This window comes from Liolophura sinensis, chromosome 1 (genome assembly GCF_032854445.1).
Source record: "Liolophura sinensis isolate JHLJ2023 chromosome 1, CUHK_Ljap_v2, whole genome shotgun sequence".
In the NCBI taxonomy this organism is placed as follows: Eukaryota; Metazoa; Mollusca; class Polyplacophora; order Chitonida; family Chitonidae; genus Liolophura; species Liolophura sinensis.
This window is the reverse complement of record NC_088295.1, coordinates 65,213,432-65,227,196: the sequence shown is the minus strand read 5'-3', so window position 1 is coordinate 65,227,196 and position 13,765 is coordinate 65,213,432. Positions and strand designations below refer to the sequence as shown.

The following is a 13,765-nucleotide window of genomic DNA, read 5'->3' as shown; positions in this document are numbered from 1 at the left end:
TGGGTTTCCCCCGGGCTGTGCCCGGTTTCCACCCACCATAATGCTGGCCGCCGTCGTATAAGTGAAATATTCTTGAATACGGCGTAAAACACCAATCAAATAAATAAATAAATAAATAAATATATATATCAATCTGTTCATATAAGTGAGTGCAAGCAACTCTGTTCGCCAATATTGATTCGTAAGAAATAGTTAAAAATAAAAACACCAGACAGACCTAACATTGTGTAGACAAATACCTCGAACCAGTGTGAAGACATTTCACTGAAAAACCCAGACGGTTGATATTTCATGGGTTTTGATGGATGCATTCATGTATTAAATATTAAAGTTAAAACTAAACGTAAGGCAATGAGTTTGGAAAGTGACGGTTTTCAAACATATGTGTATACAGAGAATTCTAATCCTAATTTGTGGTCACCTCTGTAGTATACACCAAAACTCAAAGCTACATAGGCTACGCATCAAACACGGTTAAAGCGAGTATATGATTGATTTATTTGTTTATTTAATTGGTGTTTTACGCCGTACTCAAGATTTGATTTAGATCGTTGTTAAATGTCGCACTCAAGAATTTTTCGCTTGGCTGCGTATATGTAATAATGTTACTTTCGAGCACACAGAATATGCATGTAGGCTTGTATGTAACTGTATCAACATTTAAATAACCAACAGACGCCAACACGCACTTTCACGCACATCTGTTAATACAGTCATACAAATAATGTGTGCATGATATTTTCATTATGTTAGCATTATAATATATATACAATTAAACTTATGAAAACTATGAAACGTTAAGGAAAATGTTGGGCAGAACGTTCGCAATACACTGCTAAAACCGTAGCCTACAGTTTGATGATTTTTTAACATTGAAGAGCTCTGCTAAATGTTTTAAATTTAAAAGTGCTTTTGTACTATAACTGGGTTGAACTCTTACTGTCCAGCTGCATGTTTTCGATGACTTTTAATATTTTTCGTTCATTTTTCCAGTTTGGTCATACAGTTTAATTGGTTAAGACATTTAGGGGTAGTTACACAGCCACGTAACTGTCCCTTGTTAATACATGTTAAATAGGCATAGGCCCTATACCCTACCTGTCATACTTTACCACGAAATGAAAAGAAACTGCATGAAACAAACTAGACCAGTCAATACAAATACTGGTCGAACTCAGGATTTTTTTTTACGTAGCGACCGTTGATCCAGAAAGACACCAAGAAAAACCTCTTACTTTGATAGGTTTAATTTAAAGTTTGGCATACCTGGTATGCTTGTCATATTTCCTTATTCAATTTTACCCTATATAGGAATACGTGGATTTTACTTTATTGCAAATTATATTTATTTATTTGTTTTTTTACTTATTGTATTGGTGTTTTCCACCTTACACAAGAGTATTTCACTTAGACGATGGCGGCCGCTAATATGGTGTTAGCAAACAGGGCAGAGCTAGTCCGAGAAAACACACGACCACACGCAGGCTGTTGCAAGAACTTCCCGCATACTCGTATACCAGCATGAGCTTGACTTTTGAGCCCTGTTGAAAAATATAAAAGTATAAAAGTGGATAAAGTTTTAAATGCACTTAAACCTCCACGAAAACATCAATGATGACAGGACATTATAATGAGGATTTCATGATTTGACGCACTGGTACTGCACGTAAATCCTGCATCATGGAGGTACGTGTATACAGGCAAATCAAATAATAATAAATCCTGAAGACAACAAAACAACAAAGTATGTTTTCAGAACAATATTTTAAATCTGTTGTATTTAGCATGTACATATAACTTTGCTAGATCTGACCTACATACTCGTATGCGCGTTGCAGGCCTGCGTGGACATCATATACATTGTGTGTTAAATCGCGCCATGATTGACTTCGGTTGTTGTATCTCAACGGCTAAGGAGGGTTTCGTGGTGTAGTGGTTATCACGTCTGCTTCACACGCAGAAGGTCGCGAGTTCGATCCTCGCCGAAACCTCCCCAGTTCACTTTTATTGTTTAACACATTTATGAATCGTCCAAACCTATTGAAATCTTGAGTGGTCTATGAATTTGGGAGAGCATCAGAGGTTAAATTTAATGTAGCTAAAAGTCTGGTACTTCCTACTTTGGTACATGAAAGGTCAGTGACGATGCTGTATCCGGCTTTAGGAATGTGGAAAAAATAAATATATGTGGTGTATATTTTTCGCAAAAACCAGGAAGATCTAAACAGCGAACGTGTAGGCCTACTTAAAAAAGTAAAAATAAAAGTGTCATGTTGGGGTGACCGATGCCTTACAATGCGGAACAGGGCTGTTATAATTAACACTGTTCTGTTGTATATTGCCCAATGCGTTATCTTACCACATAAATGTATTGTACAGTGTACTCAGCATGCCTTTAAGTTTCTTTGGAATGGCAAACCAGAAGCTATTAAGAGATCTGTTTTGTTTAATGAATATGATAACGGTGGGTTAAATATCCACAATATCTTTTGCAAACTGAAGGTATTTGCAGTAAAACATGTCTTAAAATTACTGAATGACATTGAAACGGATTGGAGATATTTTGATATTTATACTGGCTTGGAATTTCACTAAACCAGGTTAAGCCAGAGTGTGCGAGGTCAAGCTTACCGCACTCGTTAATGTTTCCATTTTTTTTAAAATAAGTTTGTGTTGCCTGCCTGGAAAGAATTTGATCGTGGTCAACAGTTATCTCCAGCAATGTTTCACAATACATTTATACATAGTGCATTTCTGTCCAAGATTTCGCCTCTCAACCAATGATACCGTGCCTCGGATATGGCGTACAGTGTTCAACGCCTTCCTGGATAACAATCTTATGAACATTTTATTTAAATTAGTTCATAATATTCTGCCTGTCAAGGAGATTCTCTTATATGTGCTATTGAGAACTCTATTGAGTAATGGAATATTTGACCTGTTGTAAATACATATACCGTGCATAAATGTAAAAAGACGACAGCCCACATCTGCTGTGATAAACGTATATTTATTTATTAAAAATGTAAAAAAAAAAAAAAATCTTGAGTGGGGTGTGCGTGGGATAGCGGTGACTTACATATGACCTAAACATTTAAATCTTTATATATAATGTTTTGGTGCATAACATGCAATTAATATTTATTTATCAGTAAATATGTCCTTCTGTCCTTTCGCCTTTGTGCCTAGATCCAGAGAAAGGTGTCAGACTGATCTACATGATTTATCAGGCTTATTATCATAATTTTCGCGCCTACTTCTTGTCCATCTTCTTCGGTTATACACGAGCTTAAACTGTTGCCTTATGTGCCGTCAGGTATAGCCTATCACAAACCGATGATTTCATTAGAATTGGCTAAGCCAACGTTCACGCTACCAAACCCCTCTTATTCGACGATCAGGCAGCACCACGTGGTTCCAAACGCGAACCCGTGAGCTCGGGTATTTCCGGATAAAGCCGAGAAAGGCATACGTCACGTGATAACCCATGCAAATATTGATTTTCTAGGTCACTCAGGCGCGCCGTAACTCCCCTTGACGTGCCCGCGAGTTTGACACGGTCTGTAATGCGGGGTCAGTCGATTCTGATAACAAATAGCTCTATAGCTCTCTTTCCATGGCCAAATACTGAACGTAATGCAGTTAAGAATAAGATAGCCATGTTCTTTACGCCTTCTTTTACTACACCATGTGATTTGTATTGACCAATGATAATGATAGACAGACCTACGATGATTCATTCCGTTTGTACAGGGAACACTTTGTTATTCTTTGCTAAATGTAGATGATGTATAGGGTATTTAAATGAATAAACACAAATAATTCAGGTTAAGCTTTTCACTATGGACAAAATTTTTTAAAATGTGTCAAAATGCTCTCAGTATACGGGAAGGTTCCGTGGTGTAGTGGTTATCACGTCTGCTTAACACGCAGAAGGTCGCGAGTTCGATCCTCGCCGGAACCTCTGTATGTTTTTTTTTGTGTGTTCTTATTGTTTTCTAATGTTATTGAAAAATGAATGTTCCCCCCCCCACCCAACAATCTAAATCTGAACATAGCGCCCGCCTTAAAATTGAGAGATTTAAAAAAATCGATTTAATGTTATAATCGCCACTTCTTTCTTCCAAAAAAATCTAAATTACCATAAAGAGACTGTTGAAATAAAATGACCTCAAATTGTTTGAAAGAGTCACTTACTGTGTTATTTATGTACATGATAGTGAATGCAGTGCATGAGATAAGACTTTCACATGTGTACAAAACAATTACACCTGTATTTATGTATATTTAAGAATTGTACAAATACAGTAAACGTTTATTTTATAGATTTGCAAACGTTTATAAGTTGTTTCACTATTTATTATACACATGCAGCAACCTATTCCGGTATTTATTCTCTAAATATACACATACCTGCTAAAAATTGCACATAATTGTGTCAAATTCCGGTGCATATATCTAAAAGTTACCCTATATATTTGTGCATATGTGCAAAACTTTTTATGTAATGTATACAGGGCTTTAAGTTCAGGTCGTATATCCCAAGATGGATGAAATCTATAAGGTTATTTCTGTAAGTGTTTAAATCTATTAATACTGTATTAAAACGGCAGAAGCATTATGGACGTTATATAATAAATTAATGTAATGGCACAGGTAGACGGTTTGAGCCTTTCGGTTGCCTATAGCTGTTAGAGTGTTTTCCTCGAAGGACTGAACAAGTCAGGCTGTGAGTAGATTCAGCAGCTTACATGTACATTTCTTGTCTTGACTTCGCGCGATCGAATCTCGTCGAAACTTCTAAAATAACATTTTTAGTTTTCTAAGATCTCGTAAGGCATACAACATGAAGAGGCAGGCAACAGGCAAGATAACGAAATAAAAAGATTAAAGTTACAGATAGGTAGATAAAAACGAAATATTTCAGAGCAATATGTTGTTAATATACGGCACGTTTATAATATCAGAAAAGGTTGTATTTAAACACACGTTTTGCTAAATTTAGCTGAGTACTTTAAAATCATGTGTGCGTGGACTTGTGTGAGTCAGTCTAGCGGCGAGAGTCGGATGATGTCAAGAAAAAAATTTCAAGAATTTATGTCAAGACACCATCTAGTTGAAATTTGGCACAAAAGAAACCTAGGGAGAGTCATGTTCACCTGGTGCAGAAATGTGGAAAAAGCAATACGTCAGAGTCGCTTAGATAACATGTTAACCTCTAAGGAAATTATTACCAACTATAAAACTATATATGTAACATGTTATTCTGTATTGTGTACACATGTACGAAGTGTATATATGAACCGACTTTTCGCCAGTTGAAATCGGGCCTGGATTGTATTGTTTTAATAATGTCACTGAAAGATGAATGATTTTGCACCAACGTGAGAGGGTGAATAGATAACAAGCTAGCATATCCGTTATATAAAGAATATCTATGTTTATGTGGGGATAATCTCAAATACAAGCTCAAAAGTTGGCCTAGGTGAATATTACACAAAAATGAGGAATGAACAGAATCCCGAGGCTAATACGGTACAAAGAGATTTAGACAGTGAGTATCATAAGGCGAGTGTAATCGATAATTCTAAGCATGACTGTATTTTTAAATTACAAAATTGTTTGAGTATACAGTAACAGGGGACATGAAATGGGGCGATATTGTGATCCAAAGCTTGATGTACTCATGAAAGTGATAAAAGCACCAAATACTACTATTTTACAAGCTTAAGAAAAACACAGACAAGAGGAAATGTTATTGCCAGTCTTTTTGACGATATTGGAGAAAGCGTACAAATGATCTACTAGTATCATTTTTATTCAAATTTGTTTATGCAAGGAAAAATGGATGGAGTGAAAAAGTTTTGTCGTATGTTGATGTTTCACTGGACAAGAATGACGCCTGGACGTGACATTGTTGATGCTATTTTTACCGGCTGCAGAATATCTCGAAATTGACGATAGTGAATCCTATTGTATGAAGCTAGATGAAGAGTAAGCTTTCGATAGGGTATCACGCGAGTATTTACATAAATGTTTGTTACATTTTGGCTGTGGAGAGAGAGCTTGCGCAAATGGATATCTATCTATTATACAGATGTGCAGGGTGCTGTAAAGCGTAATAGTCATATCACAGGATATTTTTCCGTTAGGCAATCAATTAGACAAGGTTGTCCGATTTCTGCTGTATTTTACGTTCTTAGTGTGGGGCCTTTAGGGGCTATGATAGGTGCAGAGAGGAATATCGAGTTGTCAGAAATCCCGGGCTCCTGCGTAAAGTGTCTGTTATTCCAACATTCAGATGTCACAACTGTGACTGTAATTTAGCGAGAGAGTGTAAAATTGGTTTATCGAAACTGCGGAGTTGTATGACGAGGCATCTAATGCTAAATTGAAAATTGAAAAATCGGAGACGTGCGGACTGCCAGGATAGTACAACTGAGGTTATTCTTGTTACTAAACATAGTTTGTGTGCTCTTGGTGTTCATGTTGAGCCAGGCAAACTGGTGTGTTATGAGCACAACTGGAACAAAAAATAAATAAATAAATAAACGCAGTCAAATCTGTTGTTCGTCTCTGAAAACAAAGGTGACTGACTCTGCACGGAAGGATCGCTGTTATTATGACGTACAGGCTCTGGTATTATGTTTGTATTACCGGTTCCAGAGAAATGTATTCATGGTCTTAAAACCATGCGTGTAGATTTTCTCTGGTCTCAGCAGGGATATCTAACACCATACGCTGTTGTGGTTAATATGATTGAAATACGGTGGCTTAAATATGCCAAACATAGCAGCAAAAGTGGTGCTTTTGACCTCAAAGTGTTGAGTCGCTTTTCAACCAAAAATATCAAGCGGTGTGGAAAACGTTTTTTGTATATTTTTTGTCAATGTAGTATTTTTTGTCAGAAACTTACTCACTTTTTTATATTGTGCGAGATAAGTCCTTACTTGATGCTTACCGGTATATTACAAGGAGTTCTTTTTTGGCATTGACAAAGTTAAAAGTTGAATTATGTATTGAGAGCAGTCCGTAAATACCTAATCAACATGTGTTTTTAAATTCAAATGCTGAATTCAAATTACACAAGTAGATAGCATGTATAGAATGATTAAATTGGCTATTCCACAGTGGCGGCTTAACACGTAAATTGTAGCGATACTATATTTGTGCCTCATATGGGAATGTCTGTCGAGAACCGATATTAGATATTAAGGGACGAAGTACACGAGTTTCTAATCTGATAATGAGACAGTTTTATAAGTTACTACTTACTGAAACTTTGATAAAATCTGCTTCAGTACAATACTGGTTAAGGATGTTTCTTACTATTAATGTCAATGAAATATGAAGTTGTATAACTTGGAAAAGAACCTGATTCTACTGAGCTGGAGTTTAAGATTTGTCATAACTATCTGTATACCATGGAAAAACTTTTAAACATTGGCTATGTAATTAGCGACTTGTGCTGTCTGTGAAATAAACATGGAAAAAGTAGTTCCCGTAATGATCCACTTTCCATTGTTATCTGATTTTATTAAATATATTGGTGATATTATAGAAACTTTGTTTAGACATACACATCTGCGTGTTTTAGATAATGTTAATTTTGAATCTATGTTGCTCTTTGGATATCCAAGTCGGAATACAAAGTTATGTTTCTATTTCCTAAACATTGTCCTAAGCTCTGCCTGACTAGCCTTGCGGAAAAGAAGGGTTTTGTGGCTTGGTAACAAGCTCATTCTGTGTGTTTAAAAAAATATTCTCTGCTGTTCAATAACGTGAAAGAGGCATACTTTTATCACAGAGACAAAACGCAAGACAATTAATTTTCATGCTAAATATATCTAACACAACCCATTTGTTAAAATAAATGGCAATGATGGGATAGAAGTATCAGTAGGGACAGTTGTTATGAACCAGACAATGCTTGTAAAGTTGTAATTTATGTATATTCTAAATATTTTGATATATAGTGCTTCCTAGCTGTGTTATGTCTGTGATATTGTATTATATTCAACTATAGCCACGATCTCATACATGTTTTTTCAGGATGTTATGTATGACTATTTAACGTTTTCATGTACTGTTAGTCTGCGGACCTTTGTGAAAGCATAACAGGCCCTGTTATATATGTACAGCGCGGACCTGGTGGAAAGCACCTTGTTCAAGGCTTTGTTTATTTCACTGGCTGTTCATTGGCTGTTAATTCTGTGTTTAAAAATAGTTGAATCCACCTGGAACGTATATAAGCCGTGTTTTCTGTGCAGAGGGGAGGTATTTTTGCTGCATCCACTGGGAGCCAGGAGAGTGTGCGACGCTCTCGTATCGAGTCCATTATTTTGATATGAGCTGGTGATGCCAGTTTCATTTGGGAGGACAGATTTTTATGCCGGCACCGTTTGTGTACCACTGTTGTACTGATGTCTGGTTTATGTGAATTTCTGCGGAAGTCACGTTTATTGGTGTTCGGATCTTTATTATGATTATACAGTGTTGACTGTGTAGTTTGTTTAACACGCTGACCTCACCTGACCGACAAGGTCGTCAAGGACTCTAAACTGAAGTTTTCAGTTTTGCAAAGGACTTTCGTTCTGCCACAAGGTGACATTACCCTACGTCTCTGAACGGCTCGTTTGTGAGTTTCTGCGGGAGCTGTGACTGTTCTAAAGTGGATTATACCTCCATGCCTGTATTTACCCTGTGTTGTGCTCTGCGGGTGTGACGTCATTCAAAGGCTTGACTGTTCCAGTTCTGTGTAACCTGTGTACTGTGTTCGCGTTCGCTAACCTAGCGAAGTACCTGACTGGGACAATTTGTGACTTGTGTGAATTGTGTGTTTATCCCATGGTCTTTACGTTGGATCTCCTGGAATACGTTCCTTGGGGTGCAAAGGTGAACTGGAAACTTTTAAAGACCGGTAATACTGATGTGTATGTTTTTTTATGTTGTTGTTGAACTGTCTGTAAAACTGTACGTTTTACAGACATTTTATATACATAAAGCATTGTTTACATTGTAATATTGAGTCACTGAGTCTGTTTTCTGTTGCTGCTTTCAATACCGTAACAAGGAAATATGTATTTTGATTCTCAACTGCGTAAAACTGTACTGCATACATGCCATTATGTAACTGTTATTCCGGTGGAATAAACATATTTCAAAAAGAAAAAAAAACGTCATTTTTGTGTAGATGTCTAGAACCTTTCAACTTTGGACAAGATTTTTGTAAGTGGGTGGAGTTACTGTATACTGACATATCAAGCTCAGTGATTGTTAAAGGCCACATTAACAAAAAGTTTACATTATCTAGAGGTGTTCAGCAAGGATATGCCTTGTCGCCATTATTGTGCACATTGTATTTAGAACCTTTTATTTCTGCTGTTAAAGCGAATGATACCATTCAGTGTGCTCCAACACCAGTTACAAGTAAACAGACAAAGGTCGAAGCCTCTATGTAAATTATTCCACAGTTATGCTAACCGATTCTGCTTCAGTTGGGGAAGTGCTCCGTGTAGCTGAAAATTACGTAAGTATATCAGGTGCAAAACTAAATGTGACAAAAAGCACTTCTGCCAATTGGAAGATGTTCCTGATGTTGGATTTAAAGTTTGTGACAACGCTAAAACATGTGTCATTCATTTCAGCAACGATCACCAAGAACTGAACAGTCATTTCACTAAAATGAAGAAAATTGCAACTTCTTGGAATGGCAGATATTTAACTCTAAAGGGGAAATCTGTTCTTATAAACAAGGTTGATCTGTCTGTGTTATGGTTTGAGGCGCAATCTACCTTATTGCTCACATAATGTTTTACGCAAGGCACCCGATTGATTTTTGATTTCCTTCAGGACAATAAGCCGGAAGGTATAAGAAGTTCTGTGTTATGTAAACACTGAGTGCAAAGCTAAGGTCTTACTTATCCGCCACATTTTAAAATTTATATGTGCAATGGAGTCCGACTGGAGATATTTTGCTACCTACTAGATTGGAATGTCTCTTTACCTGTGCAATGTTTTTCGATGAAGTTTATTTATGCGCATTTAGTGGAACCAATCTGTGAGTTACCCAGCAATATGATAACGTTGCAGTCTTGCAATGGACTGTTATGTGGAAGCCAGTCTTCATTATGTTCTTGGATCACAATTTGGTCAACTTTAGCTGTAAGCTAAATGATATTTTGCCTGTGAAGGTTAGATTGCTTAAGAGCAACGTGGCAACTGACGATTTATGTGCATTTTGTGGGTTGTCTGAATCCCGGAAGAATCTTTTTCTACACTGTTGTGTAACTCAAGGTGTTTTCAGTCACTTCAACCATGTGTCCATGCGGTATGCTCGGTTTTTACAATTGTTTGACGAAAACGCGTTAGTATTTAAGATTTTGGGAGACAATTTTAATCAAGTAGAAAAGGATACAATATTTTATGTCATCAATGCATTGCAATTCAGCATATGGTGTGTGCACGAAACGAGATTGTGTTTCAAAATACACCACGAAATGTCCAAAGTATTGTCGTTTCTGTACAACTTACGTGATTTGTGGAGGTTACGTAATCCTGATAAGATTGCCTTTACTTTGCAAAGGATAGTTGACGTAGCTGTTCGGCAGAGCCGGATTGACTGTGCCTTTGTTTCTAGGGATATCCTAACATGTGTCAAATCAGTCTATAACAAACACAACGGCTTAAGTGACTACAGCAGTGTGTGTCTAAATCTAGATTTTGCAGCGGTTGCACGAGGACCGGGTCTCTATGTATTCAACAATAACCTTTTATATGACCAGAAATTTTGTGAATCAATTAGAAAAATAATCAGCGACCAGCTACACTGCTCTTTACACGAAACAGATATTCTCAACTGGTAGGACAATACTAAGTACAAAATGAAACAATATGCTCGACAGTATGGGATACGGAAAGAAAGAAACAAATTATAAAATGTACATATTGTAGGACAAACTTTCTAATGAGTATAGAAATGCAGCAAATGGAAACCACTATAATGCCACGGTGGTTGAAAAATTGCAAGAAGAGATGAATGTTTCTGAACAGCACAAATTATAGGGTGCTATTCTTAGGTGTAAGGATATCTTTACGCATGATGGCCATTGTAACTCAAGGTATTTTTGAGCCTACAGAAAAATAGACAGGAAAAGAAAGTTATATCCGAGCTAGTGGACCAACCAGGTAAATCTTTAATGGAGTCTGATTATATTCTACATGAAACTTATGATCATTACAAAAATCTGTATAAAGAGATGGCTTGGCCATAGAAACAATTTTGTCGTCTGTGAACAGAGTTTTATATACCAGGGACTCTGTGACTTAGGTATTACCCAAGAGGGTCTTAAATCAGCCTTATTCGGAATGTCAAAAAAACAAGAGCTCGGGTGGCGATTGAATAACAGTTGAGTTTTATCAACACTTCTGGGAAGAGCTGGGACAAATTCTATTTGAGGTGTATACAGAGGCTTTTAATTCAGGTGACCTCTCAAGATCGATGAAATCTGATGTCATTTCTCTAGTTTAGAAGGGAAAAGGTGACAGAACTGCACTGAAGAATTGGCGACTTATCTTTAGTCTTCTAAATGTGGACTACAAGCTGATTTCCAGGGCTATGGCGAATAGGTTAGCGCGTGTAGTGAATACATTCATAGATAAGTGTCAGACCTGCTCTATACCTGGGCGTGATATCGCCGACATTATTAGCTCGATCAGAGATGTAATGTGTCATTTTAAAAGCGACAAGTTAGACACTTATTTTCTCAAGCTGGATCAAGAAAAAACATTTGACAGAGTGTCTCACGAATATCTCTTTACAGTTTTGTATCATTTGGGTTTTGGGGACAATTTTGTGAAGTGGATTAAAATGTTTTACACTGATACTAGGAATGGGGTAAAGTGTAATGGCTTTGTTACAAAATATTTTCCAGCGGAAAAATCCATTAGGCAAGGCTGTCCTATCTCAGCTCTACGTCCTAACGGCAGAAACATTTGGGACATTAATACGATCTTGTAATGATATACACGGTGTAGACATTGCGAGATCCAGCGTGGTCTCTTTATTATATCAGCATGTGGACGACACCACGGTTACTGTTAATAACCGGGACTCTGTGAACTATGTACTGAATTGCTTTCAGTTGTATAGCAATGCCTCTAATGCAAAGCTAAATGTCGATAAGTCTGAGATACACCCAGATGGAGTTGAAGTTGGTGACACTGAGGAAATTGAAAGTATTTCAATTAATAAGGACTGTGTTCAAATTTTAGGAGTATACATGGGCTCCAACAAAGTAAGGTGTGAGGAGAAGAATTTTAAAGAAAAATTAAGCAAAGTGAAATCTTAGTATGTGGTCACAGAGAAGCTTAACGCTACGTGGAAAAGTATGTTATTTCTATCTTACTATTTTCCAGGGTGTGTTATACAATGTGGATACTCTTAACCCCTATATGGTATGTGAATGAATTGAAATAAATTTGTGTTAAGTTACTGTAGGGGAAAGGTGAAACACCTAGTGTCTTATCAAGTTGTTATAAACTACCAGGCAAAAGAAAGGTTTCACCCACTTCTTGAGCCCATAAAACAAAAACAAAGTCAGATATAAGAATTAAGAAGATTGGTTTATAAACAGGAATCATTGTGAAATATTCTCTCAAAAAGGCTTTAAAATATTGGCATTCAATTGGCCACAAAACACAATGAAAGAGACAAGGGGTCAGAAGAAAAAATTACACAAATGTAAAGTTAACTGGCAAGTGCATGTAAAGTCACAGTATCCACAGAAATGAAGGACTACAGTCATCAGTAGCGAGTGTGGCCACCCTGGGCATCAATGCATGCAAGCACACGCCTCCGCATTGACGTCGTCAGTCGCCGGATGACGTCAGCTGGGGAAACGTTCCAAAGGTTTAACAGAGCTTGCTCAAGTTCCTGTTGGTTAGTTGGAGGAGGCACCAACTGTCTCAAACTGCGGTCAAGGTGATCCCAGAGATGGTCAATGGGGTTCATGTCTGGTGAGTTGGCTGGCCAGGGCAACACGATGATGTTTGCGGTCTCGAGGTAGTCTGTAAAAATGCGGGCAGTGTGAGGTTTTGCGTTGTCGTGTTGCAAGATCGATCCTTTTGGCTGTCATTGGAGGAAAGGAACGACGACAGGTCTCAGTATCTCATCAAGGTATCGCTGGCCAGTCAGATTACCTCGCACAATAACCAGCTGCGTCTTCATTTGGTCACAAATCCCTCCCCAAACCATGACACCTCCGCCTCCAAACGGATAAACCTCTCTTACGCAGTTTGGCGCGAGACGCTCGCCTCTTCGTCGGAAAACTCGAACTCTGCCATCGTTCCTGAATAGACAGAACCTGCTCTCATCTGTAAACAGCACTCTCGCCCAGTCACGTCGCTGCCACCGACGTACAATACGTGCCCATCGCAATCTGCGTTGACGGTGTAAAAGGGTCAAGGCCATCCTACGGAAGGGGCGGTAAGGTCGTAAACCAGCTGAACGAAGACGACGCAGTGTTGTCCTGGGGCTGATGACATGGCCTAGTGCCATCGCCGCTGTTGACGTCGCCGAGACGAATCGGTTTCGGAGGTGGATCTGCCGGATGTAGCGATCTTCAGCCGCAGTTGTTACCCTCGGTCTTCCCGATCTTGGTCTGTCTTGGGTCTGGCCTGTCTGCTGATAGCGTATCAACAACCTCCTGATGGTGGTTTGGCTGCAGTTGAACGTTCTTGCAATGTGACGATGCGAGACTCCCAT

At 38.0% G+C, this 13,765-nt stretch overlaps 2 non-coding genes across 2 annotated transcripts; both read left to right on the top strand.

Annotated features, from left to right (window-relative positions):
* The first annotated feature begins 1,918 nt into the window (after positions 1-1,918).
* Trnav-cac (transfer RNA valine (anticodon CAC)) lies at positions 1,919-1,991 on the top strand. Its single transcript has one exon. It is a non-coding gene; the product is annotated as a tRNA-Val (tRNA).
* A 1,900-nt stretch (positions 1,992-3,891) lies between these two features.
* On the top strand, positions 3,892-3,964 carry Trnav-aac (transfer RNA valine (anticodon AAC)). Its single transcript has one exon. It is a non-coding gene; the product is annotated as a tRNA-Val (tRNA).
* Positions 3,965-13,765: the final 9,801 nt, after the last annotated feature.